Below are 23,662 nucleotides of genomic sequence, written 5' to 3' on the forward strand. Positions count from 1 at the left end.
TTTTCTGCCCCTGCTGCTTCAAATCGTGATCTTCAGATCACAGCCTCCAGGGTAACTAGGATCGCAGGTGTGGGCCACTGACACCCAGCTTGTCCCCTGCTCTTTCTCCACCACACATTCCAGCCATGATGTGTTGTCTCACCACAGGTCACCTGACCATCAACTGACAGCTTCATAATTGAAAGCTTAAATAAACCTTCCACTTTATATGGCACCTTTGTCAAAGTGATGGAAAGCTGACTAATAATAGTCTGTCTTCTAGCATGACAAAGTAAGGAAGGCAATAAATCGCCCTCCTCAGAAGCAATTCCCTTCTGCTGGTGGGTGCATGTGTGGGAGACACAGGATGTACTCTGACTTCAGGCCCTCCCCCTCACATTCCCGAGGTGTCCTTCCTCCCCATGTTCACATAGTCCTGCTTGTCAAGCAGAAGTTTCACCTGTGTTGACACAAATAATCTTTGCCGGAGTATTAAGGTATATAGACACAGAGTAACCCCCTAGAAGGAAGTTATGCATAAAACAAAAACAAGGTGAGGGGGTACGCACAGGTATCAGCAGATACAGAGAAAGGCTTCATAGACCGTCCAGTTATATCTGAAAGATATGCTTTGAATGCTATTTTTAAGGATGTTCAAAAGCAAAAAAGGATTAGGGAAGGAAGACTGAGATTTAAAGTGTCACTAAGAAAATGAACTATACAACTTGTGGGTGGAATGGAAGGAAAAAAACAGAGAGAAAAGACGTGACATTGTCCAAAAAGAAATGTACTCTTTATCAGATTTATGTAATTGTAACCCCTCTGTACATCACCTTTATAATAACAATCAAATAGGAAAAAAAACTAAAAAATGTTTTTAAATAAAGTATCACTGGAAATGGTGCTGTGGCTCAAGTGGTAGAGCATTAACTAGCCTTTAGCAAAGGAAGCTCAGGGACAACGCCCAGGCCAGAGTTCAAGCCCCAGGATGAGCAGAAAATATCACTGAGCTCGTGGGGAGATTACTTTCCTTCCTGCTCCAGCATAACTGGGTCAATCCAGAAATGAGGACTAGGGCACAAGGACAGCTCCACTAACGGCTCAGGGTCCAAACATTCAAAGTACCTGACCCCTTTCTATCAACTACCACCTCTTCTCACCATCAGCCAACCATGTGGTGACTACAGTAATGATTTGACAGAGAGCCCACAGAAGCCCACCACTAGAGAACTACGCTTGTCGTCCTTCCACTTCTTGGCCCCAATTGTGCAGATAGTTGTGGAAATACATGGTCAAGAGGAGTAACTAAAGTTCAAGTTGTCTCAATAGATGAAATAAAAGACAAGCCCCCAAGGAACAAAAAGCACAAGAGAAATTTAGGAGAGAAAAATCAAGAAAGCACATCGCACCTGGGCTCAACCACAGAATGTGATAAACAGCCAATCAAAATCTACCAAATTATTCATTAGTTTGAATGTCCTGGCCTTATTACCACACTGTTACAATGTATTCAACCTCATCCCTGGTCTACTTCCCCCTTCCAAAAGAAATTGCAGCAGGATTCATTGTTCCATTTTCATAGTTGCAAATAATCTACTTTAACAGTATAAACTTTCCATTCCCCTGGTTAATCTAATCTCTTTCACCCTACCCAATTGGACAGTCTATTTCTCTTTCCCCTGTTGACCAATAGCTTTCCTTGACTTTCCTTACGTTTTCATTAAACTTGTTTTTGTTGTTTTTGCCCCCTGGTGCTTGAACTCTGCCTGGGTACTGTCCCTGAGTGTCTTTCTGCTCAAGGCTAGTGTTCTACCACTTACGGCACACACTTCTTCCAGCTTTTTTCCTGCCTAGGCTGGCTTCTAACTATGATCCTCCTATCTCAGCTTCCTGAGTAGCTAGGATTACAGGCATGAGCCACCAGTGGCCAGCTTTTGGTTGTTTTGTGGTGGTGGTGGTGTTTTGGGGGGGTTGGTCCATCATGGAGCTTGAACTCACAGCCTGGGTGCTGTCCCTGAGCTCTCTGGCTCAATGCTAGTACTCGACCACTTTGAACCACAGTGCTGCTTCTGGTTTTCTGGTGGTTAATTGGTGGTAAGAGTTTCACAGACTTTCCTGCCCTGGCTGGCTTTGGAATGTGATCCTCAGATCTCAGTCTCCTGAGTAGCTAGGATTACAGGTGTGTGCCACCAGTGCCCAGCCACATATACCTGTATGGCAAAATTATTTATCTTCTTTTTCCCTTCCATCTTTCTCTTCTCTAAGTAACCCCTTAGTTTCACACCTACAGAATTTTTAAATGAGCAAAAGCCTTGAACATTTGAGTTACAATCAGCCAATGTTAGTAGCTCTCACCTGTAGTCCCTGCTATTTGGGAGGGCTGAGATCTGAGGATCAATTCAAAGCCAGCCTAGGCAAGAAAGTCAATGAAAAAAAAAAAAAAAAAGCAGGAGGGCTGGGAAGGTGGCTCAGTGGTACAGTGCTTGCCTTGTATGCATGAGGCCTTGGGTTCGATTCCTCAGCAGCACATAAGCAAAAAGAAAAAAGCCAGAAGTGGCGCTGTGGCTCAAGTGGTAGAGCACTAGCCTTGAGCTGAAGAGCTGAGGGACAGCGCCCAGGCCCAGAGTTCAGGCCCCATGACAGGACCCCCCCCCCAAAAAAAGCAGGAAGCTAAATAGGAGCTCAAGTGGTAGAATGCTAGACTTGGACACACACACACAAAAAAAGGTCAGGGACAGCACCCAGGCCCTGAGTTTAAGCCCCAGCACCAGCAAAATAAATAAATAAACAATACATCTACACTATTAACACTGAGGAATTAATCTAAAAGCTACTGAAGTCATGCCTGAATATATGCCTGTGAAATCTATGGAACCCTTAGCCTGTGAAATCTATGGAACCCTTAAACAAGCAACAAGTTAGAAACTATAAAAAGATATCCTGTTCATATTAGTGTCCAAGATATTAAAAAAAAAATCAAGGAAATGTTTTAGTGAGAAAATTATGTGACCTACATAAAAATACTGAGAGGCAGGCACCAGCACTGTGGCTCACCTCTGGAAGCCCAGTTACAGGGATTAGACTGGGAAGGGGCAGAGACTGGGAGGATTACAGATTGAGGTCAGGGCAGGCAAAAAAAAAAAAAAAAAAAATAGCAAGTGCCATCCCAACAGAAACAAGAGCTGGTATGGTATGAACGCCTGTTATCCCAACTATGCAGGAAGCTTGAGGAGGAGGACTGAAGTCTGAGTCAAGTCAGGGCAACCAAGAGTCTATCTGAAGAGTAACTAAAGTAAAACGGGGATATGGCTCAAGGGGTGGAGTACCTGCCTAGCAACTGTGAGGTCCTGAGCTCAAACTCCAGTACTGTCAAAAAACAAAAAACACTTGAGATATAAAGATATATAAGGATATGAATAATGTGAAAACATACAAGCCACAATATTAAATCAGCATTATATATTATCAAAATGGCAAGCGTTCCAAAATGTTTACTACAAATAAAATACATAAATACATAAATAAAATACATAATAAAATACAAAAGACTTTTTAAAACTAGCAAAATGATTGCATGTGTCATCAGGAAGAATAAGCAAGAATTCTGTTGCTGTTGCTTGTACTAGGCTTGAATTCATGGCCTGCACCCAGTCTCTGAGCTTCTTTTGCTCAAGGCTAGTGCTCTACCACTGGAGTCACAGTGCCACTTACAGCTTTTCCTGCCCAGTCTGGCTGTGAATGGCAATCCTCAGATCTCAACCTCCTTAGTAGCTAGGATTACAGATATGAGCCAGCAGCACTGGGCAAGATTTTTTTTTCTAAATTAACTTAATTTTTCTGAAATGTTTCTGCAAACAAACTGAAACACATAAGGTAATTTAATATAAAAGAAGTTAAGGGGGGGGGAGAAATGGGAAGGGATGGGAAGGGAAAACAAAGGAGGAGGCAACAATGCTTGATAAGAAATGTGCTCATTACCTTGCTCATGTAACTGTAACCCCACTGTACAGTATTTTCACAATAAAAAATAAAATAAAATAAAGAAGTTAAGAGGTGGGTGCCAGTGGCTCACTCCTGTAATCCTAGCTACTCAAGAGGCTGAGATCTGAGGATCAAGGTTCGAAGCCAGCCTGGGCAGAAAAGTCCCCGAGAGATTCTCATTTCCAATTAGCTACTCAAAACCGGAAGTAGGCTCAAAGTGTAGAGTGCTAGACTTGAGCAAAAGAGTTTAGGGACAGCAGCCAGGCCTGGAGTTCAAGCCCTGATCAACAAAAACAAACAAAAAGCAAAAGTTTTCTAAAGTCAATTTTAGAATAATTAGTCAGCAACTTACCATACAAGATTAGTTTTATAGGCATCTTGAAGAGTTAAATGTTTTTAAAAACTTAAAGAACTAAAATTATATAGTTAAAAAAGTCCCACAGAGATGAGACTTCCACAGAGGTAATTACCTAAAGCTTACAAGATTCAGGAAAATGAAGAAGGAAATGAAACTTGAGTATGTAAATTAAAAAAAGCCCATCTAGTTTAAAAAAGGCCTTACCTGTAACCAAAATAGAAAGGCAAAAAGAGAATGGAAAAAATATTTAGAGCTAACTATGAGACATTTTATTATACTTTAGAAATAGTACTAATAAAAAAAGACTAAATATATGACAGCTCTGTAGGACAAGGACAGTCTATTCAAAACTGTCAACGAAGCCAAGCACTAGTGGCTCACGCCTGTAATCCTAGCTACTCAGGAGGCTGAGATCTGAGGAGCACATTTCAAAGGCAGCCAGGGCAGGAGAATCTGGGAGATTCATTTCCAATTAACCACCAGAAAACAGAAAGTGGTGCTATGGCCCAAAGAGGCAGAGCACTTACCTTGAGCAAAGAGCTCAAGGACAGAACCCAAGCTCTGAGTTCAAGCCCTATGACCAACAAAACAACAATAAAAAAGCGAAAACTGGTGTCTCATGCCTGTAATCCTAGCTACTCAGAAGTCTGAGAACTGAGGACCATGGTTCAAAGCCAGCTCAGGCAAGAAAGTCCGGGAGACTCTCATTTCCACTTATCCACCAAACAAATAAAATAAATAAACCAGAATGAAGCTGCAGGTCAAGTGGAAGAGCACTAACCTTGAACAAAAAAAGCTCAGAGACAATGCTCAGGCCCTGAGTTCAACCCCCAGGACTGGCACATGCACATGCATGCGCACACACACACAGTGAATGGTTCAGAAATGGGATGTCAAAGAGTAGATGATTTTTTTTTTTTTTGGTCAGTCATGAGGCTTGAACTCTGCGGCCTGGGCACTGTCCATCAGCACTTCAGCTCAAGGCTAGCGGTCTACCTCTTGAGCCACAGGGCCACTTCCAGTTTTCTGGTAGTTAATTGGAGATAAGAGTCTCATGGACTTTCCTGCCCGGGCTGGCTTTGAACCATGATCCTCAGATCTCAGCCTCCTGAGTAGCTAGAATTACAGGTGTGAGCCACCAGCACTGGGCTTCCATTGTTGTTGTTGTTTGCCAGTTCCAGGGCTTAAACTCAGGGCCTAGGTGCTGTCCCTTAGCTTCTTTTGCTCAAGGCTAGCTCTCTACCACTTGAGTCACAGTACTACTTCTGGCTTTTTCTGTTTATATGGTATTGAGGAATTGAACCCTGGGCTTCATGCATGCTAGGCAAACAATCTACCATTAAGCCACATTCCCAGCCCCCTATTTTTATTATTATTATTAATTTTAAAATAGAGTCTTGCTATCTTATCTTGCCCAGGCTGGCCTCAAACTTCTGGACTCCTGTAATCCTTCCATGCCAGTCTGCTGAGTAAGGGGCTGCTAGCATACTGGCTTCTTTCTTTTCTTTGTTTTGTGGTAGTGTGGGGACTGAACCCAGGGCCACTAGCATAGGAAGCTAGCACGCTACTCCTGAGTTACATCTACAGCCCTTGTTTCTTGTTTTATTATGTATTTCCCTAAGAAGATGAACCATTTTTATTAATATTTATTGGCAGAAGTTAACTATGCATATTCTGGCATCAGCCAGGGGCAGGTGGCTCACCCCTGTAATACCAGCTACTCAGGAAGCTGAGCTGAGGTTGATGGTTCAAAGCTAGTCAGAGTAGAAAAGTCCATGAGACTTACTTCCAATTAACTAGCAAAAAGCTTAGAGAGGAAATGAGGCTCAAGTGGTAGAGTCTTAGGAAAAAAGCTGAGTGTAAGGCCCTGAATTCAAGTCCTAGGACAGACACAGACACACAGACACACATAGGCACATAGAGAAGACACCACAACTTTTTCTTTTTGGTAGGTCGTGGGGCCTGAACTTGGGGCCTGGGTGCTGTCTCTCAGCTCTTTAGCTCAAGGCTAGCATTCTTACCACTTGAGCCACAGCGCCACTTCCAGCTTTTTCTGTTTATGTGGTACTGAAGAATCGAACCCAGGGCCTCATGCATGCTAGGCAAGCTACCACTGAACCACCTTCCCAGCCCAGGCACCACAACTTTAATCAGATTTATTGTTTCAAATTTGTATCCAAGTTTTACCAATTTTTAACATCACACAAAGAATCAATGTGCCTGTTGTTAAATGTAACAAAACCAAGTATCCCAAATAATTCCAAATGACCACCACCAACACCCAACATGAGGTAGGATTTAATGTTGCAGAGCAGCATTCTTAAGAAATGAGTTCAGACAATCTTCCATTGTACTGAATCACACCCCCTGTAGCTGAGCAAATTATGACTCTCATCTAGCATGTCACTGCCCAGGCTAACAGCTCAGCATCACGTGCTAAATAACCTGTTTGCTCCAGGCTACTTTCCAGCATTCTCTACCTTCCCTTCTAGTTTATACCATAAGTACCCAGCAAAAAGTTATTTCTCACTGGGCAAGTCCTAGCTACTCAGGAGGATCACAGTTCAAAGCCAATTTGAGCAGGAAAGTCCATGAGACTCTTATCTCCAATTAACCACCAAAAAACCGGAAGTGGTGCTGTGGCTAAAATGGTAGAACACTTGCCTCGTGCTGAAGAGTTGAGGGACAGCCCGGCCACAGAGTTCAAGCCCACAACCAACCAACAAAAAAGATTATTTCTCTTAAACTGTACCTAAAATAACAGCAAATTGCTGGGTGCTGGTGGCTCACGCCTGTAATCCTAGCTACTCAGGAGGCTGAGATATGAGGATCGTGGTTCAAAGCCAACCTAAGAAGGAAAGTCTGTGAGAGACTTATCTCCAATTAACCAGCAGAAAACTGGAAGTTTTCTGAACCCTGTGGCTCAAGTGGTAGAGTGCTAGCCTTGAGATGAAGAGCTTAGGGTCAGTCCCAGACCCAGGGTTCAAGTCCACACACACACAGAGCAAACTGCAAATATCAATCCATAAAGCAGTCTCTACCTATAAAGGTTGGTTGTTTTGTCTTTTTTTCCCAGGTGTATGTAGTTTTAACTTTGCTGTAGTCTTCCCTTAGTAGATTGACGTACACAAACACAAGAGACTTATGAGAAATACAAAAGAGTAAACAAACCTTGAGTTAAGATTTGTTAAGAAGTGACAATTGACTGAATATGTTATGTTTTATTTTTGCTGGTACAGCTATTGTTGCAGAACTAGGATAGAATATAAGATTTTCCTCACATTAGGCAAATGCCCTACCACTGAACCTCATCTCTATCCCTGGCTGTTATTGATACATCATTTACCTACCTATATACCCAGCTCACTGGGATCACAAGCACTGCCATGCCCAGGCTGACCTTGAACCACTACTTTCTAGAGCTCCATTTTAAATAGCTTGGATTACAGACATGTGCCACCATACCCAGCCCTCTTCCTTGGTTATTTGAGACAGGGTCTTACAGTGTAATCTAGGATGTCCTTTAATTTACTGTGTAACCCGTTCTTGCCTATAATTCACAATCTTGCTGCCTTACCTCATCAGTGCTAGGATTACAGGTATGAACCACCATGCACAGCTTAATACTATGAGGATTTTGAGAACAGTTTTCTAAAACATAAGATACATAAGTAAAATGTTCTACTTGGCTGCACTAGCAACTGTACTTAAAAATGAGTATAATTGGATATATAAGAAGTTATGGGAGGGGCTGGGAAGGTGGCTCAGTGGTACAGTGCTTGCCTTGCATGCATGAGGCCCTGGGTTTGATTCCTCAGCACCACATAAGCAAAAAGAAAAAAGCCAGAAGTGGCGCTGTGGCTCAAGCGGTAGAGCGCTAGCCTTGAGCTGAAGAGCTGAGGGACAGCGCCCAGGCCCAGAGCTCAGGCCCCACAACCAGACCAAAAAAAAAAAAAAAAAAAAAGAAGTTATTGGAGATTTTGAATACATTAATCATCATTAACCCAAAAGAAGAAATAAGTGTACAGACTTGCCCAGTGGTATAGATCAGTAGAAGGGCACCACCCAGCAAGTATGATGCCCTAGATTCAGTCCCCAGACGCATCTCCACCCCAAGAAAGGTGAAGCCTTACTGGACAATTAAGGTACTACATTCCACTGACATAAAACACACAGCCACCATTTATTGGCTGTGTTTGGACCTAGACTGGTTAGGCCTGAAATCCCATCTGATTAGGTAGCTTTTGGTTAGAATCTGAGAATCTTCACGTCAAAACTCTGAATTTATGGACTGGGAATGTGGCTTAGTGGTTGAGTGTTTGCCTAGCATGCATGATGCCCTGGGTTCAATTCCTCAGCATCCAATAAATAGAAAAGTCTGGAAGTGGTGCTGTGGCTCAAGTGGTAGAGTGCCAGCCTTGAGAACAGAGAGGCTCAGGGATGGAGCACCAGCTCTGAGTTCAAGCTCCAGGACCAGCAAAAAACAAACAAACAGCTGGGCACTGGTGGCTCACGCCTGTAATCCTAGCTACTCAGGAGGCTGAGATCAGAGGATCGCAATTCAAAGCCAGCCTGGGCAGGAAAGTCCGTGAGACTCTTATCTCCAATAAACCACTAGAAAACCAGAAGTGGCGCTGTGGCTCAAGTGGTAGAGCACTCGCCTTGAGCTGAAGAGCGTAGGGACAGCGCCCAAGTCCAGAGTTCAAGCCCCACGACCAACAAAAAGAAAAAGAAAAAAAAAAACCTTGAGGGGCTGGGAAGGTGGCTCAGTGGTAGAGCACTTGCCTTGCATGCCTGAGGCCCAAGGTTTAATTCCTCAGCACCACATAAGCAAAAAGAAAAAAGCCAGAAATGGCACTGTGGCTCAAGTGGTAGAGCGCTAGACTTGAGCTGAAGAGCTGAGGGACAGCGCCCAGGCCCAGAGTTCAGGCCCCAGGACTGGACCAAAAACAAAAAACAAAAAAACAACCTTGAGTGGGCTGGGAAGGTGGCTCAGTGGTAGAGTGCTTGCCTTGCATGCTTGAGGCCCTGAGTTCAATTCCTCAGCACCATGTAAGCAGAAAAAGCTGAAAGTGGTGCTGTGGCTCAAGTGGTAGAGCACTAGCCTTGAGCTGAAGAGCTGAGGATCAGTGCCCAGGCCCAGAGTACAAGCCCCACAACCAACAACAAAGAAAGAAAGAAAGAAAGAAAGAAAGAAAGAAAGAAAGAAAGAAAGAAAGAAAGAAAGAAAGAAAGAAAGAAAGAAAGAGAGAGAGAGAGAGAGAGAGAGAGAGAGAGAGAGAGAGAGAGAAAGAAAGAAAGAAAGAAAGCCCTGAATTTACATCTACTGACAAGGGAATGGCCTATATCTCACGAGTGTTCTGTCACAAAACATTCTACTTCCTAGAGTGGGGAGGACCACCACAGGGTTTTGTGGGAGCATCAGCAGTTTTGCTATCTCAATATTTCTTTTAAGTCCCCCACACCACAAGCCTGTGCTGGGGTTTGAACTCAAGGCCTCATGTGTGCTAGGCAAGTGCACTTGAGCCACTTTCCCACTTAGGAAGTTTCTGTGCATGATTACATAACATTTAAAACCCTAGACAAAAATGTACAATTGCTACACCAGAAGCCCAACTGTGATAGCTTAACAAACTGACAGATAAAAATACGGGCACCGGTGCTCACGCCTGTAATCCTAGCTACTGAGGAGGCTGAGATCTGAGGATCACGGTTCAAAGCCAGCCAGGCAGAAAAGTCCGTGAGACTCTTATCTCCAATTAACCACTAGAAAACTGGAAGTGGTGCTGTGACTCAAGCAGTAGAGCACTCGCCTTGAGCTGAAGAGTGCAGGGATAGTGCCCAAGCCCAGAGTTCAAGCCCCACGACTGACCAAAAACAAACAAAAAACAGTCCAGGCCAGGCAACAGTGTCTCTTGCCTGTAATCCCAGCCACCCAGGAGGCTGAGATCTGAGGATCATGGTTCAAAGCCAGCCCAGGCAAGTCAGTGTCACTCATCTCCAATTAACTACCAAAATGCCAGACATGGCTCAAGTTGTAGAGACTTGAACACAGAAGCTCAAAGACAGTGTAGTGTCCAGGCCCTGATTTCAAGCCCAAGGACTGGCACAAAAAAAAAAAAAAAAAAAAAAAAATCCAAAGTGTTATAACGGAGCCAAGTATATTATCTAAAAACTTGACTTTGATTATTTTTTTTTCTTTGTGCTGGGTATGGGGCTTAAACTAAGCCTGGGTGCCTTCTCCAAGCTTTTTTGCTCAAAGCTAGTGCTCTACAACTTCAGCCACAGCTCCACTTACAGCAATTCTTCAATCTCAGCCTGCTGAGTAACTAGGACTACAGGTATAAGCCATTGGTACCCATCTTTTCTTTCTTTTTAGTGTGGTGCTAGGCATAGAGCATAGGGCTTGGCACATGCAAAGCACATTCTTTACCACTGAGCAACATCCCTAGTCCCTGTGCTAAATTTTTCCATACCTCTTTCTTTAAGAAGTTATACAGGGCTGGGAATGTGACTTTGCAGTAAAGGGCTTGCCTAGCATGCATGAATCCCTGGGTTCAATTCTTCAGGATCACATAAACAGAAAAAGCCATAAGTGGTGCTCTGGTTCAAATGGTAGAGTACTTGCCTTGTGCACAAAGAGGCTCAGGGACAGAGCCCAGGCTCTGAGCTCAAGCCCTAGGACTTGTTAAGGGCGGGGGAGGGGAGAGAAGAGGAGAGGAGTAAGGGGGAAAGGAGAGAGGGAGAGAAAGAAGTGTACAAAGACTGTGCTGTATATAAATCAATCTATTTCATTTGCTACAAGTTGGTTTTTATAATTTTTATTTACTTTCCCCTTATAATAGCCTGTTCCAAACTTTAGTCACAAGTTCCACTCATGCCAAAAGCTCTATGGAAATGTAATTAAGAAACCAGATATTATTACATAACTATATTTAGGAAAGGACTGCCCCGCCCATTGTTTATTAAGTCAGGTGACTAATAATGGACTCTATTAACTCTAGGCCTAGCCTGTATTAGTAGTAGGTAAATATGAACTATTCTTACTTGAAAGGACAGCTCATCAGTTTGGCCAGAAACCAGAACTAAAAACTAGTACTGGACAGTTGTAAGATAAATGGACCCGTTCTCTCTCTTCCTCTCTCTCTCTCCCCTCTCTTTTTGCCAGTCCTGGGGCTTGAACTCAGGGCCTGGGCACTGTCCCTGAGGTTCTTTTGCTCAAGGCTAGAATTCTGCCACTTAATCTACAGCACTACTTCTAGTTTTTCCTGTTACTGAGGAATCAAACCCGGGATTCATCCATGCTAGGCAAGCATTCTAGCACTAAGCCACATTCCCAGCCCCCCATTCTCATCTTAAAAGTAAATTTCCTGCTAGTCATTGGTGGCTCATGCTGTAATCCTACCTACACAAGGGGCTGAAAGCTGAGGATCATAGTTCAAAGCTAGCAGGGACAGAAAAGTCCATGAGACTCTTGTCTTTTTAATTAACCACCAAAAGGCCAGAAATAGAGCTGTGGCTCAAGTGGTAGAGCCCTATCCTTGAGTGAAAAAGGTCAGGGATGGTGCTCAGGTCCTTAGTTCAAGTCCCAGTACTGGCACATGCACACGCACACATGCACACATGCGTGCACACACACAGAAGAAAAGGAAGGAAGGAAGGAAGGAAGGAAGGAAGGAAGGAAGGAAGGAAGGAAGGAAGGAAGGAAGGAAGAAAGGATGGAAGGAAGGAAGGAAGGTTGGTTATATGCCTGGAATTTTCAAACTAATGCCCTCTATGTTGGAACTAAATACCAAGACCTACTTCTGGAATCTAGCTTTAGGACGATAGTGTGGTACTCCTGCCCCTCTATTTATGGAGGGAAGCTGATTTTCCTTCAAATGCCCCCAAGATAAAGCATGCCAGTTAAAACACGGGGCTCTGTGTTTAGAGGTACTGGAGGAACTTGTCAGAAAGCACAAGCTAAGCCCACTCCTGACAAATTCATTGCAGAGGCTCTACAGAGGAACAAAATGCTTCCTGAAGGTAGCTTCAAAGAGTGTAATCCACCTATTCATCCAGATAATCTATAGCAGATCCTTACTCATTTTCAAAACCTAGAAGCTTGGATTATATTATTGTGCAGCAAAGAACTCACTTTACTGAGTTAAATGCTGATGTTGTATCACCAGCCTACACAGTAAGGCCAGGAATCCCACTAAAACACTGATCATAACACAACATCCATTATCTTTACTGAAGGGTGTAGCTGAGGAACCTCTCCTACATGGAATCTTTGAGAATCCAAGGGAAAATGAGATTATTTTTTCTCTTATGGTTACTGAACCATGTAAACGATTAACTCTCTGAACTGCTGCTGAAAAGCCAGGCCCCTTAACAAATGCCAAATACTTCAGTCTGGTATTTTGTGTAGAAGAGGTGCTTCCATCTCAATCTTCCCTCAGTTCTGAACTCATCTGCTCATCTCTGCAGGTTAGCAACAGTATGTTGTACACATTCCTGCAAGTCATTAGGAAAACTTTCTGGAACAAGATGTGGTACAAGTGGCATGTCTCATTTTAAAAAATTACAGCATAACAAGAAGACATTATTAAACATTCATCCATTATTAAACATCTCATGAGTTCAATTTCTAAAAGCATTTTTTAATTTTTTTTTTTTTAAATCCGGTCGTGGGGCCTGAACTCTGGGCCTGGGCGCTGTCCCTCAGCTCTTCAGCTCAAGGCTAGCACTCTACCACTTGAGCCACAGCACCACTTCCGGCTTTTTTCTTTTTGCTTATGTGGTGCTGAGGAATCGAACCCAGGGCCTCAGGCATGCAAGGCAAGCCACTGAGCCACCTTCCCAGCCCTCTAAAGGCATTTTTAATGTACTCCAAATGCCACATAAAGAAAAACACTTCCTTAGCAGATATGTCTAAAATTACATGTTTCTAACAATCATTTATTAGATAGGGCCTACACAAATAAAACATTCAAAATTATATATCTTCATGTGCTAGCTCATGCCTGTAATACTAGCTACTCAGGAGACTGAGATATGAGGATAGCAGTTTGAAGCCAGCTCGGGGCAGAAAAGTCCACGAGACTCTTATCTCCAATAAACTCAGAAAAAGCTGCAAGGGTCACTGTGGCTCAAGTAGTAGAGCGCTAGCCTTGAGCACAAAAGGGATGGGGGAATTATTTTGTGTGTGTGTGTGTGTGTGTGTGTGTGTGTGTGTGTGTGTGTGTGTGTGTGTGTGTGTGTGTGTGTGTGTGTGTGTGTGTGTGTGTGTGTGTGTGTGTGTGTGTGTGTGTGTGTGTCTTGCTCAAGGCCAGTGCTCAGGCACTGAGGTGAAGCCTCAGGATCAGGTGTGTGGGTGTGTGCGTGCATGCGTGCATGTGTGCATGCATGCGTGCGTGTGTGTGTGTGTGTCTCCTCTATGTAAAAATTCTCCCAAAGTCCTTTAAAATACAGACCGAATTACCATAAATGCAATTTTGAGTATTCATTTTGAGTGGGAATTGGGTTAGTTAGAAAGTGGATTATTTAAAAAAAAAAAAAAAAAAAAAAAGACGACGACAGAGGAACAGAAGTAGTTCACAAGATTTCTGAGCAGCTCCTGAGCAGTCTGGTACCTGGCTGGCACAGAGGACACCAACACCATTTGTTAACTTAGACAGGGTAGAATTCAGAACCTCAAAAACTCTTGCTACCTTTCTGCTTAAAGGTTCAGCAATCTTCTTGCTGTATGTAATTCTAGGAAAATAAAATGCTTAAGATTCAAGGATAAGGCCAGTGGTATAGCTCAAGTGCAAGGTGTTGAGTGCAAACCCCAGATCCTCCTAAACCTGCCAAAAATTGACAGAAAGATTGATTCAGAATTGGGCCTGAAAAGTCAGAAGTAAATTGGGTGTAAATTTACAATTCCTTCAGTATGCCATTTGTTTATATATTTTTTTTATTTAGGGCCAGTCTTGGGGCTTAAACTCAGGGCCTACCTAAGTCCCTGAGCTCTTTTGCTCAAGGCTAGTGCTCTCCACTTGATAACCCACAGCTCCACTTTGGCTTTCTTAGTAGTTAACTGGAGATAAGAGTCTTGAGAGCTTTTCTGCCCAGGTTGGGTTTTTTTGTTTGTTTGTTTTTTTTTTTTTTTTTTTTGGGGGGGGGTCCAGTCGTGGGCCTGAACTCTGGGCCTGGGCGCTGTCCCTCAGCTCTTCAGCTCAAGGCTAGTGCTCTACCACTTGAGCCAGCTTTTTTTTCCTGCTTATGTGGTGCTGAGGAATTGAACCCAGGGCCTCATTCATGCAAGGTAAGCGCTCTACCACTGAGCCCTTCCCAGCCCCTGCCCCTAAGCTCTTTTTTTCAAGGCTTTGAACTTCAATCCTCAGATCTCAGCCTCCTGAGTAGCTAGGATTATAGGCAAGAGCCACCAGCAACCGGCTTTAGCTTTTCTTGAACACATAGTTATTACTGTGGAAACAACTGCTGACCTTTTTTTTTTTTTTTTTTGGCAGGGGTGGGGAGGAAGCCGGTCGTGGGGCTTGAACTCTGGGCCTGGGTACTGTCCCTCAGTCCTTCAGCTCAAGGCTAGCACTCTACTACTTGAGTTTTCTGGTGGTTAATTTAAGAGTCTCATGGACTTTTCTTCCTGGACTGGCTTTGAACCAAGATTCTCAAATCTCAGCCTCCTGATAGCTTCTGACTTTTAATTGAACTGAATTATGATCATGATCAGCTATTACTCTTCTAAGTGACAAGCAAAAAAGTTCTACTACATAAAAATTTCACTGTATCAACAGCAAAAATATCATCAAAAACAGGAATTTCAAACAGGTGCAGGTGGCTCATGCCTATAATCCTAGCTACTCAGGAGACTGAGGTCTGAGGATCTCAGTTCAAAGCCAGACCAGGCAGGAAAGCCCTCAAGACTCTTTATGTCCTCCAATTAACTACAAAAATAGTTGGAAGTAGAGCTGTGGCTCAAGTGGTATTGCTAGTCACGTGAAAAAGCCCCGGGACAGTGGTCAGTCCCTAAGTTAAAGCCCAGAATCGGGTACAGTTTTTTTTTTTCTTTTTATGCATGCTAGCCAAGTTCTCTACCACTGAATTATAGCCTTAACCCTTCACATTTTTTAAAATTCTCGCTAACTTAAGTCTCCTTAATTTGCAGCATTTTAGAACTTTATCCAAGCCAGGTGCTGGTGGCTCACACCTGTAATCCTAGGTACTCAGGAAGTTGAGATTTGAGGATCGTGGTTCAAAGTCAGCCGGGGCAGGAAAGTCTGTAAGGCTTTGATCTCAAACCACCAGAAAACTGGAAGTGGTGCTGTGTCTCAAGTGGTAGAAGGCTAGCCTTGAGCTGAAGAGCTGAGGGACAACACCCAGACCCAGAGTTCAAGCCCCACAACCAACAAAAAAACAAAAAAGAACTTTATCCAAACATTAAATACAATAATTACTAAATAATATAAAGTCTCCTGTTGTTTCTCAGGTTTCTTTAACAATAGTGCAGCTTATTCAAAGCACGACTTTTACATAAATAACAGATAAACTGCTTCTGTGTTTTTCTACAGAGGCCAGCATTCAATAAGACTTCATAGTGTTTGATCTTACCTGTGAAACTCTTATTCTTATCCTTAAAACTTTATAAATGGACTAAGAAGCCATTTAATAGCATGTGTCACAGGTGTTAGATTACACAAGCATCTACACACTTACACAAAACCACCTGAATGGCAGTGGCAGGCACTCTAGTGGTGCAGCACTTGCTTCCCCGGGCACTTTCCCTGAGCTCCTTTTGCTCAAGGTTAGCACCCTACCTACCACTGGAGCTACAGCACTACTTTTGGTGGCCCGAGCGCGTGCGTGTGTGTATGTAATCACATGTAAGAGTCTCACAGACTTTCTTATCCTGGCTGGCTTCGAACCGCGATATTCAGCTATCTGATCTCAACTTCCTGATAGCTAAGGATTGCAGGTGTGAGCCACGGGTGCCTGGCTTAATGCCACTTCTCAACAAATTCACTGCTGGTATAACCAAATCTTCCTACACCTCCAGCAAATGTTCTTAGCCTACCAAACTTAATCAGGACTTTAAAAAATGTATTATTTTAAGCAGTTGTACAATGAGGTTTCAATTCAACAAGTCGATGCATCTTGATCAATGTCGCCCTTGGGGCTTTTTTAAAGACAATCTGAATTTACAAAGTTTACTACAAAAAAAAAAAAATGGGGAAAAACCAAAATCTACTCCCCATTTGATGCTGTGAACGTGCCCTGGTAAAACTTCATGTCCCGTGTCAAAAGCAATACGGGCCGACCAATATACATTCACGGGCACATTTTCAAACCACGGCCACTGGTGACACCGGTGACCAGCTCTGAGCCACCCCCAGAGGACCACGACCCCGTCTCTGCCGCACTTCTGCGAGGGGCACTGCCGAGTGTCCTCCAGACGGCTCAGCTCGCCAGCGGACTTCTGCCGACTCAGCCACGACGGCCCCGAGTCGCCCGCCTCCGCAGGGGACCGGGGCCCGCCCGGCCACCTCCCGCCGCCAACAGCGCCCTCGGCCTCCGCGGGCCTCGGCGGAGCGACTCGACGGCGCCGGGAAACTCGCGCGCCCGCCGGGACGTACAGACCCAGCACAACTCGTCTGCAAGTACCAAGGCCCCGAGGAAACAAGGGTCCCGAGGAGACCGCGGCCCCGAGGAGACGAAGGTCCCAGGGAGACGCGGGCCCCGGGGAGACCCCGGCCCCGGAAAGACGCCGGCCCAGAGACGCTCGGACAACGGCCGCCCGGGCGGCAGGAGGCGCCGCCGCGTACCGGGCCGTTCGGGGGAACGGGCGGACCCACACCCAGCACTCCGCACCCGAGACGTTACTGCCCCGCTCCCGGGGTAAGAGCCTGCCCTCGGCCCCTCGGCCCCCGGCCCCCGGCCCCTCACGCCCCGAACCTGGCCGCCGCTTCACCGGGGTCCGGACCGCCGCTCTCACGGCGTCGCTCGAGTAGCTGTGGTGTCTCCAGTCCCCGCCCCCCTCGCGCCCCGCCTCCGCCCCACCCCCGGCGCGCGCAGGTACGTCATGCCTCGCGTCGCGCACGCATTGCGTCACTTCCGGTACTGGACAGCTTGAGGACGGACGCCGAGGTGGAGGCTTGAGGCTAGAGTGAAGGAAGCCCAGACGCCCGCGGGGCCGGGAACGAGGGCATCCTCGAGGATGCCGGGCGACGCGCCGGTAACACGCGCTTCCCGGCCTTCCCCCGCTTCCGGTTCCGGCGCGCGGGGGCTCGACGCGACCCTCTGCGGGGCTCACGGGGCGTGCGCGGAGCAGTTAGGCAGCCGCGGGGAGGCTCGGCCCGGCCTTGCCCGGCCTCAGGAGGCCCAAAGCTGGAGGCAGAGGAACTTAATGGTGTTGAGACCCCCGAAAACGCACGCGCGAGTGGGGCTGGATAAATTAGAGAATGAGGCCGTCTCCGGCATAATACTGTAGAATAAAGAAAGATAAGAGACCACTCAGCCCTGCGCCGGAAGCCTCACGCCCTGTAATCCGAACTACTCAGGAGGCTGGAATGTGAAGATCGCGGTTCGAAGCCAACCGGGACTGGAAAGTCCGTGGGACTCTTGTCCAATTAACCACCAGAAAACCGGAAGTGGAGATGTGGCTCAAATGCTAGAGAGCTAGCCTTACTGCAAAAGCAGTTCAGGAACAGCACTCAAGCTCTGGGCTCGAACCCCAAGGTACACACACACATGATGGAGCCCGTTAGGCTGCTTGGTGAATAACTGGGCCAGAGTTTTGTAGGCATGTGGACCAGAGTGAGTTGGGAAGGGCAACTATAAGACATCAAAAAGGGAGCTGGGAAGGTAGCTCAGTGGTAGAGTGCTTGCCTTGCATGCATGAGGCCCTGGGTTCGATTCCTCAGTACCACATAAGCAGAAAAAGCCAGAAGGGGCTCTATGGCTCAAGTGGTAGAGAGGCAGCCTTGAGCTGAAGAGCTGAGGGACTGTGCCCAGGCCCAGAGTTCAGGCCCCACAACCGACAAAATAAAACATCAAGAAGGAAAGGTGTCAAGGTTCACAGAGGCTGAGTTAGGAGGATTGAAAGCTAAGGCTAAACAGGGAAACCCTGTCAGTAACAAAGCAAGTGAGGGGCCCAGCCCAAAGTCAACATGGAAAGAAACTAGTCAACATGCAAACACTGTGCGGTCTAACTCCATGTAACAAGAGGTGTTGGCCGGAGGCCCAACTCTAGGAGTTACAACAAGACAGGTCCAGCCCAGCAAGATGCAATTAAAGAGATGAGTAGTGCTGGGCGCCGGTAATTCTAGCTATTCAGGAGGCTGAGATCTGAGGATCGAGGTTCAAAGCCAGCATGAGAAAAGTCTGTGAAACTCTTATCTCCATTAAACCACCAGAAAACCGGAAGTGGCACTAACTCAAGTGGTAGAGCACTACCTTGAGCTGAAGAGCTGAGGGACAGCACTCAGGCCCATGACTGACCAAAAAAAAAAAAAAAAGATGAGGCTGGGAAGGTGGCTCAGTGGTAGAGCGCTTGCCTTGCATGCTCAAGGCCCTGGGTTCGATTCCTCAGCACCACATAAGCAAAAAGAAAAAAGCCGGAAGTGGAGCTGTGGCTCAAGTGGTAAGCGCTAGCCTTGAACTGAATTGCTGAGGGACAGTGCCCAGGCCCAGAGTTCAGGCCCCACGACCGGACCCAAAAAAAAAAAAAAAAAAGATGAGTAGTGATTGATAGAAAGGAGATTGACTAATGCTGGTTTGGGGAAGACTGTATTGCTTGAGGGGATCATCCATTCCCATGATATGATCCATCCATCCTGTGGCAGATGCTCACATCCTCGGGTGATCTTTCTGTTTCTAATTGAAGGTGACTGCAGGTTTAGGACAATGAATGGAGACATTCAGGCTTTTGGGGGTCATCTGAAACAAGACAATGTAAGAGCTGACCACCCAGTGTCTTAGTTGTTCTTTTCTGTGTCTACAGCTGTGAAGGGGGTTAGATAGGTTAGGCAGCCTCAGATTTTACACATACCAGGTAAGGAATTCAATAAAGACAGATGCACATATTCTGTTGTACTTTTTTTTCCCCCTCCACTCCTGGGGCTTGATGAACTCTGGGCCTGGACACTGTCCCTGAGCTCTTCAACTCAAGGCAAGCGCTCTACCACTTGAGTCACAACACCACTATCAGTTTTCTGGTGGTTTATTGGAGATAAGAGTCTGATGGATTTTCCCACCCAGTCTGGCTTTGAACCACAATACTCAACATCTCAGCCTCCTGAGTAGCTAGGATTACAGTCATGAGCCCCCGACCCCTCCCCAAATACTTTTTGATCTACTCAAAAGCAAAAACATGTTCCTAATTCATCTGTAATTCATGTAAGACACTGGCCACCTCAGTACTGTAGTGACTGGACTGTCAGCTGCTGTCCCTCTTGTGTTTTTCATGTCTGAATCTCCACATGCCTTGTCTCCATCCCTCTTCCCTGTCCATTGGCTTCCTTTCCTTTCTCCCTGCTCCTTTTCTTTGGCTGAAACACCAGTGGGCTAGGGAATAGGGAAGAAAGGTAAGAGAAAATCCCATTAGAGAAGGTAATTTAGGAGTAAATGGAGAATCCATGAGCCAGACCTTTTCCTGTGATCCACTAGATATTAGGAAAATGTAATCTATACTGTGTTTTCCAGGAGTAAACTTTGCAAATAGTGTTAGCTTCAAAGAGATTTTCCTTTGTAGACTTCCCTCACAGAGGAAAGGGTGATCACATTGGTGCAGTGTTGAAGTGGTTACCCAGTCACTCTTCAGAAAGGCTGTTAACTCAAAAGGCTCTCTGTCGCATGGTTTCCTGTTAAGAGACTGCAGAAAATAAGCTGTTGCCTGACATGGTGACACATCACAATCCCAGCACTTGGAAGTTGAGGCAGAAGAAGTCATGAGTTCAAGACGAACCTGGGATTTCAAGGCCAGCTGGGACTATTATAACAAGATTGTCTCAAACAAAAAAAAGTTACAGGCAGTTGGGCTGGGAAGGTGGCTCAGTGGTAGAGCGCTTGCCTTGCATGCCTGAGGCCCTGGGTTCGATTCCTCAATACCACATAAGCAAAAAGAAAAAAGCTGGAAGTGGCGCTGTGGCTCAAGTGCTAGAGCGCTAGCCTTGAGCTGAAGAGCTGAGGGACAGCGCCCAGGCCCAGGGTTCAGGCCCCACAACTGGACCCCAAAAAAAAAAGTTACAGGCGGTTATGGTTGGACAGTTTCTGTATCAGATCCCAACAAACCAGATTAAAAAGTCCTATATTGGGGGTGAACTGGTTCAAAGCTCATTATGTGCACAGAAATATCAAAACCCCCCTTTGTATAATTTATACTAATAAAAAAAATCTTGGCTGGGATGCAGAAGTGAAAGGTGGGAATGATTCCGGTTAGGTAAGGATGCAGATCAAGAAAGAACATTAGGCTGGAGGGAAGAGATTCTGAACTGGCCACCAAAACCACAGCCATATGCCTGGGGAGAGGAGAATCAGTCACATCCCAGAGACAGGCCAATGATGCCTGCTGTCCATTCCTTTCTCTGTGGCAGCCAGGTCAGGGGTCACTTTAGGTCCTAGGCAGGGGGCTGGAGTCTCCGGTCTCACACCAGGCAGAAAGCCCTTCCATTCACACTTCCAGTGCACGTGGTTTCCAGGACTTCTCCAGCCAACTTCTTTGTTTACAAAGTGGGGCTACTGGGCTGGGAAGGTGGCTCAGTGGTAGAGTGCTTGCCTTGCATGCATGAGGCCCTGGGTTCAATTCCCCAGCACCACATAAGCAAAAAGAAAAAACGCCGGAAGTGGCGCTGTGGCTCAAGTGGCAGAGCGCTAGCCTTGAGCTGAAGAGCTGAGAGACAGCACCCAGGCCCAGAGTTCAGGCCCCATGACCAGACCCAAAAAAAAAAAAAAAAAAGAAACAGTGGGGCTACTGCCTCGTGTCTCCTGGCACAGAGCAGGGCACATGTGTAATCAAAGCTGCCATGTTTGTTGTTCCTGCAGTTATCTCCGAATGTACACAGCCAGCTCAGAAGTGACCGAGGCCTACCCTTGATCCCCTGTAGATGGCAGCTTACATACATGGTGCTGTTTCTACTAAGGCCCAGACTCATGGGTGCAGAATGAAAGGGATGGTTTGGTTGCTTGGGCCATGACACTATGCTCTACTAGCTTAATGGTATTGTTCCACTTCTGCCAGAGGAGATAATGACTCCACTGAAACGGAAACTTAAGAGGGATGAGTACCCTCTTAGCAATACAGGAAGTTACTAGATTGGCTGGGGTACCTGCTACATACAACAGAGCTATGGAAGGAAGTGCCTGGAATACCACAGTGTTTGAGATGGCCAGCAGACATGTAGGTGGCAATGTCTTCCAGGTGCTAGGATATATAGTCTAAGCTAAGAGAAGGGGCTAGAAAGTGTAAACATGGGATTAGTCTATGTGTGGGTGTGCGCGCACACGCGCACTCATCAGGTATCGGCCCCAAATCACCAGTCACTTACTCTGAAATAGACTTTGTTGTCCTTGCCAGCGGACACTCCGCTGGGTCAGCAGGGGCGCTGGAGAGCGGCGGGAGGCAGGCCAGTACTCTCCTTTGAGGTGGTGGGCACATCAGTCGGCCTCAGCTCCCGCCTTCCCACTCAAGCCTGGGCTGCACCCTCACACTCGCATGGGTAACTTCGCCGCCGCCCCGCGCCCCGTGGCCTGGCTTCTCTAACAAGGAAGGATCTCAGCTTGTGTGGGAGAAGGGGCGAGGCCAGGGGGCCCCGGAGGTCCAGGCACACAGCCTCCAGCGCGGGCCGCACTTGACGGCAGACGCCGGCCGCACAGGTCTTAGGAAGGGGCGGCCCCGGCCTTTGTCTTTGAAGCCACCGGAGGCTTCGGCGCCACCTCCGCGCCCACCGCGTGCCAGGGACTTCTTTCAGAGCCCACGGGCCTCCCCCGTCCAGACCAGCCCCCTGATCCGGAGGGGCATCAGGCTGAGACGCTGCACACTAGGCAACAGCTGACCGCGCTGCACCGCGGGTCCTCTTCCCCGCGTGGGCCTCCTGCCCGCACGGGGCGCCTGGCCCAGGCTCTTCCTCCTAGTGTCACCCAATCAGCACGCTTTGCAAACATGGGTTCCTGGTCTTCCAGTAGTGGCTCAGAAGAGAAAGACCCCACCACGCATGAGCCCAGAGAAGGGATAGAAAGTTCCAGAGCACAGCCAGCTTTCCATGGCTGGCTGCACCAGGCCCTGTGGACAGAGGTGGGTGAAATGGCCACTGGGCAGGATTGTGTCTCCATCCTTTCCATTACTGCTGGGTTTTGCACTGAGTTGGATTGGGGTCCATGTCCCTGCAGCAGCAAGCTCGGTCCCAAGAAGATGGAGCAGGGCAGCCACAGCCCCTTGCCTTTCCAGAGTCAACAGTCCCTGTTCAGATGACACATTTACAGCCCTGTGCCCTCAATTCTTTGAACATATACCCTTTCCACCACTGCCATCCATCCCTCTCCAACACATGAGCCTGGCCACTCACTGCTGGGCAGAGCCCAGACAGAGGGACCTCCACAGAGATGACCTCCACAGGGGACCTCCACAAAGATGATTCTGTAGCCAGGCGCTGTCGGTTCACATCTGTAATCCTAGCTACACCAAAGGCTGAGATCCGAGGATCGTAGTTCAAAGCCAGCCAGGGCAGGAAAGTCTGTGAAACTCTGATCTCCAATAAACCACCAGAAAACTGGAAGTGGTGCAGTGGCTCAAGTAGAATGCTCGCCTAAAGCTGAAGAGCTCAGGGACAACACCTAGGCTCAGAATTCAGGATCCACACTGACCAAAGAAAAAAATGATCCTGTAGGGGAACACCATATCCACATCTGATAGCACATTTTAGCCGCTTCCTGGAGTTTTCGCCACAGAATGGCCAACAGGCCACAAACTCTTACGACCATGTGCATGGGGCTTTAACTTAGGGCCTGGGCACTGCCCCTGGGATTCTTTTGCTCAAGGCTAGCACTCTACCACTTGAGCCATAACACTACCTCTGGCTTTTTCTGTTTATGTGGTACTGAGGAATTGAACCCAGGACTTCATGCATACTAAGCAAGCACTCTACCACTAAGCCACATTCCCAGCCCTTTGTGCAAGTTTTAGATAGTGGAGAGGGTTGAAGACTAAGAGGCTGGTGGTGAATATCACATGATGCATGAAGTACTGCAGACAGAGCCCAGGGCCTCCTACAAGTACTTTACCACTTGGACCCATTCCACCCAGGAATCAGGACTTCACCAAACAAACACATATTCAGTACAAAGTGAAGTTCGCATTGCCATGAAGAA

General features: G+C 46.5%; 1 protein-coding gene across 3 annotated transcripts in view; it reads right to left on the reverse strand.

The window, feature by feature from the left end:
* The window catches only part of Rabgef1 (RAB guanine nucleotide exchange factor 1), a 40,369-nt gene extending 23,035 nt beyond the window's left edge, over positions 1–17,334 (reverse strand). For 2 of the 3 annotated variants that reach the window (XM_070035614.1, XM_070035611.1), the window contains exon 1: positions 17,255–17,327. The gene's annotated coding sequence lies outside the window, so the exon portion shown is untranslated. Of the gene's footprint in view, positions 1–17,254 lie in introns of all 3 variants that reach the window. The other variant, XM_070035613.1, reaches the window with a different exon arrangement.
* Between the last annotated feature and the right edge of the window lie 6,328 nt (positions 17,335–23,662).

Source organism: Dipodomys merriami, unplaced genomic scaffold, assembly GCF_024711535.1.
Source record: "Dipodomys merriami isolate MVZ:Mamm:240054 unplaced genomic scaffold, mDipMer1.0.p SCAF_26, whole genome shotgun sequence".
Lineage (NCBI taxonomy): Eukaryota > Metazoa > Chordata > Mammalia > Rodentia > Heteromyidae > Dipodomys > Dipodomys merriami.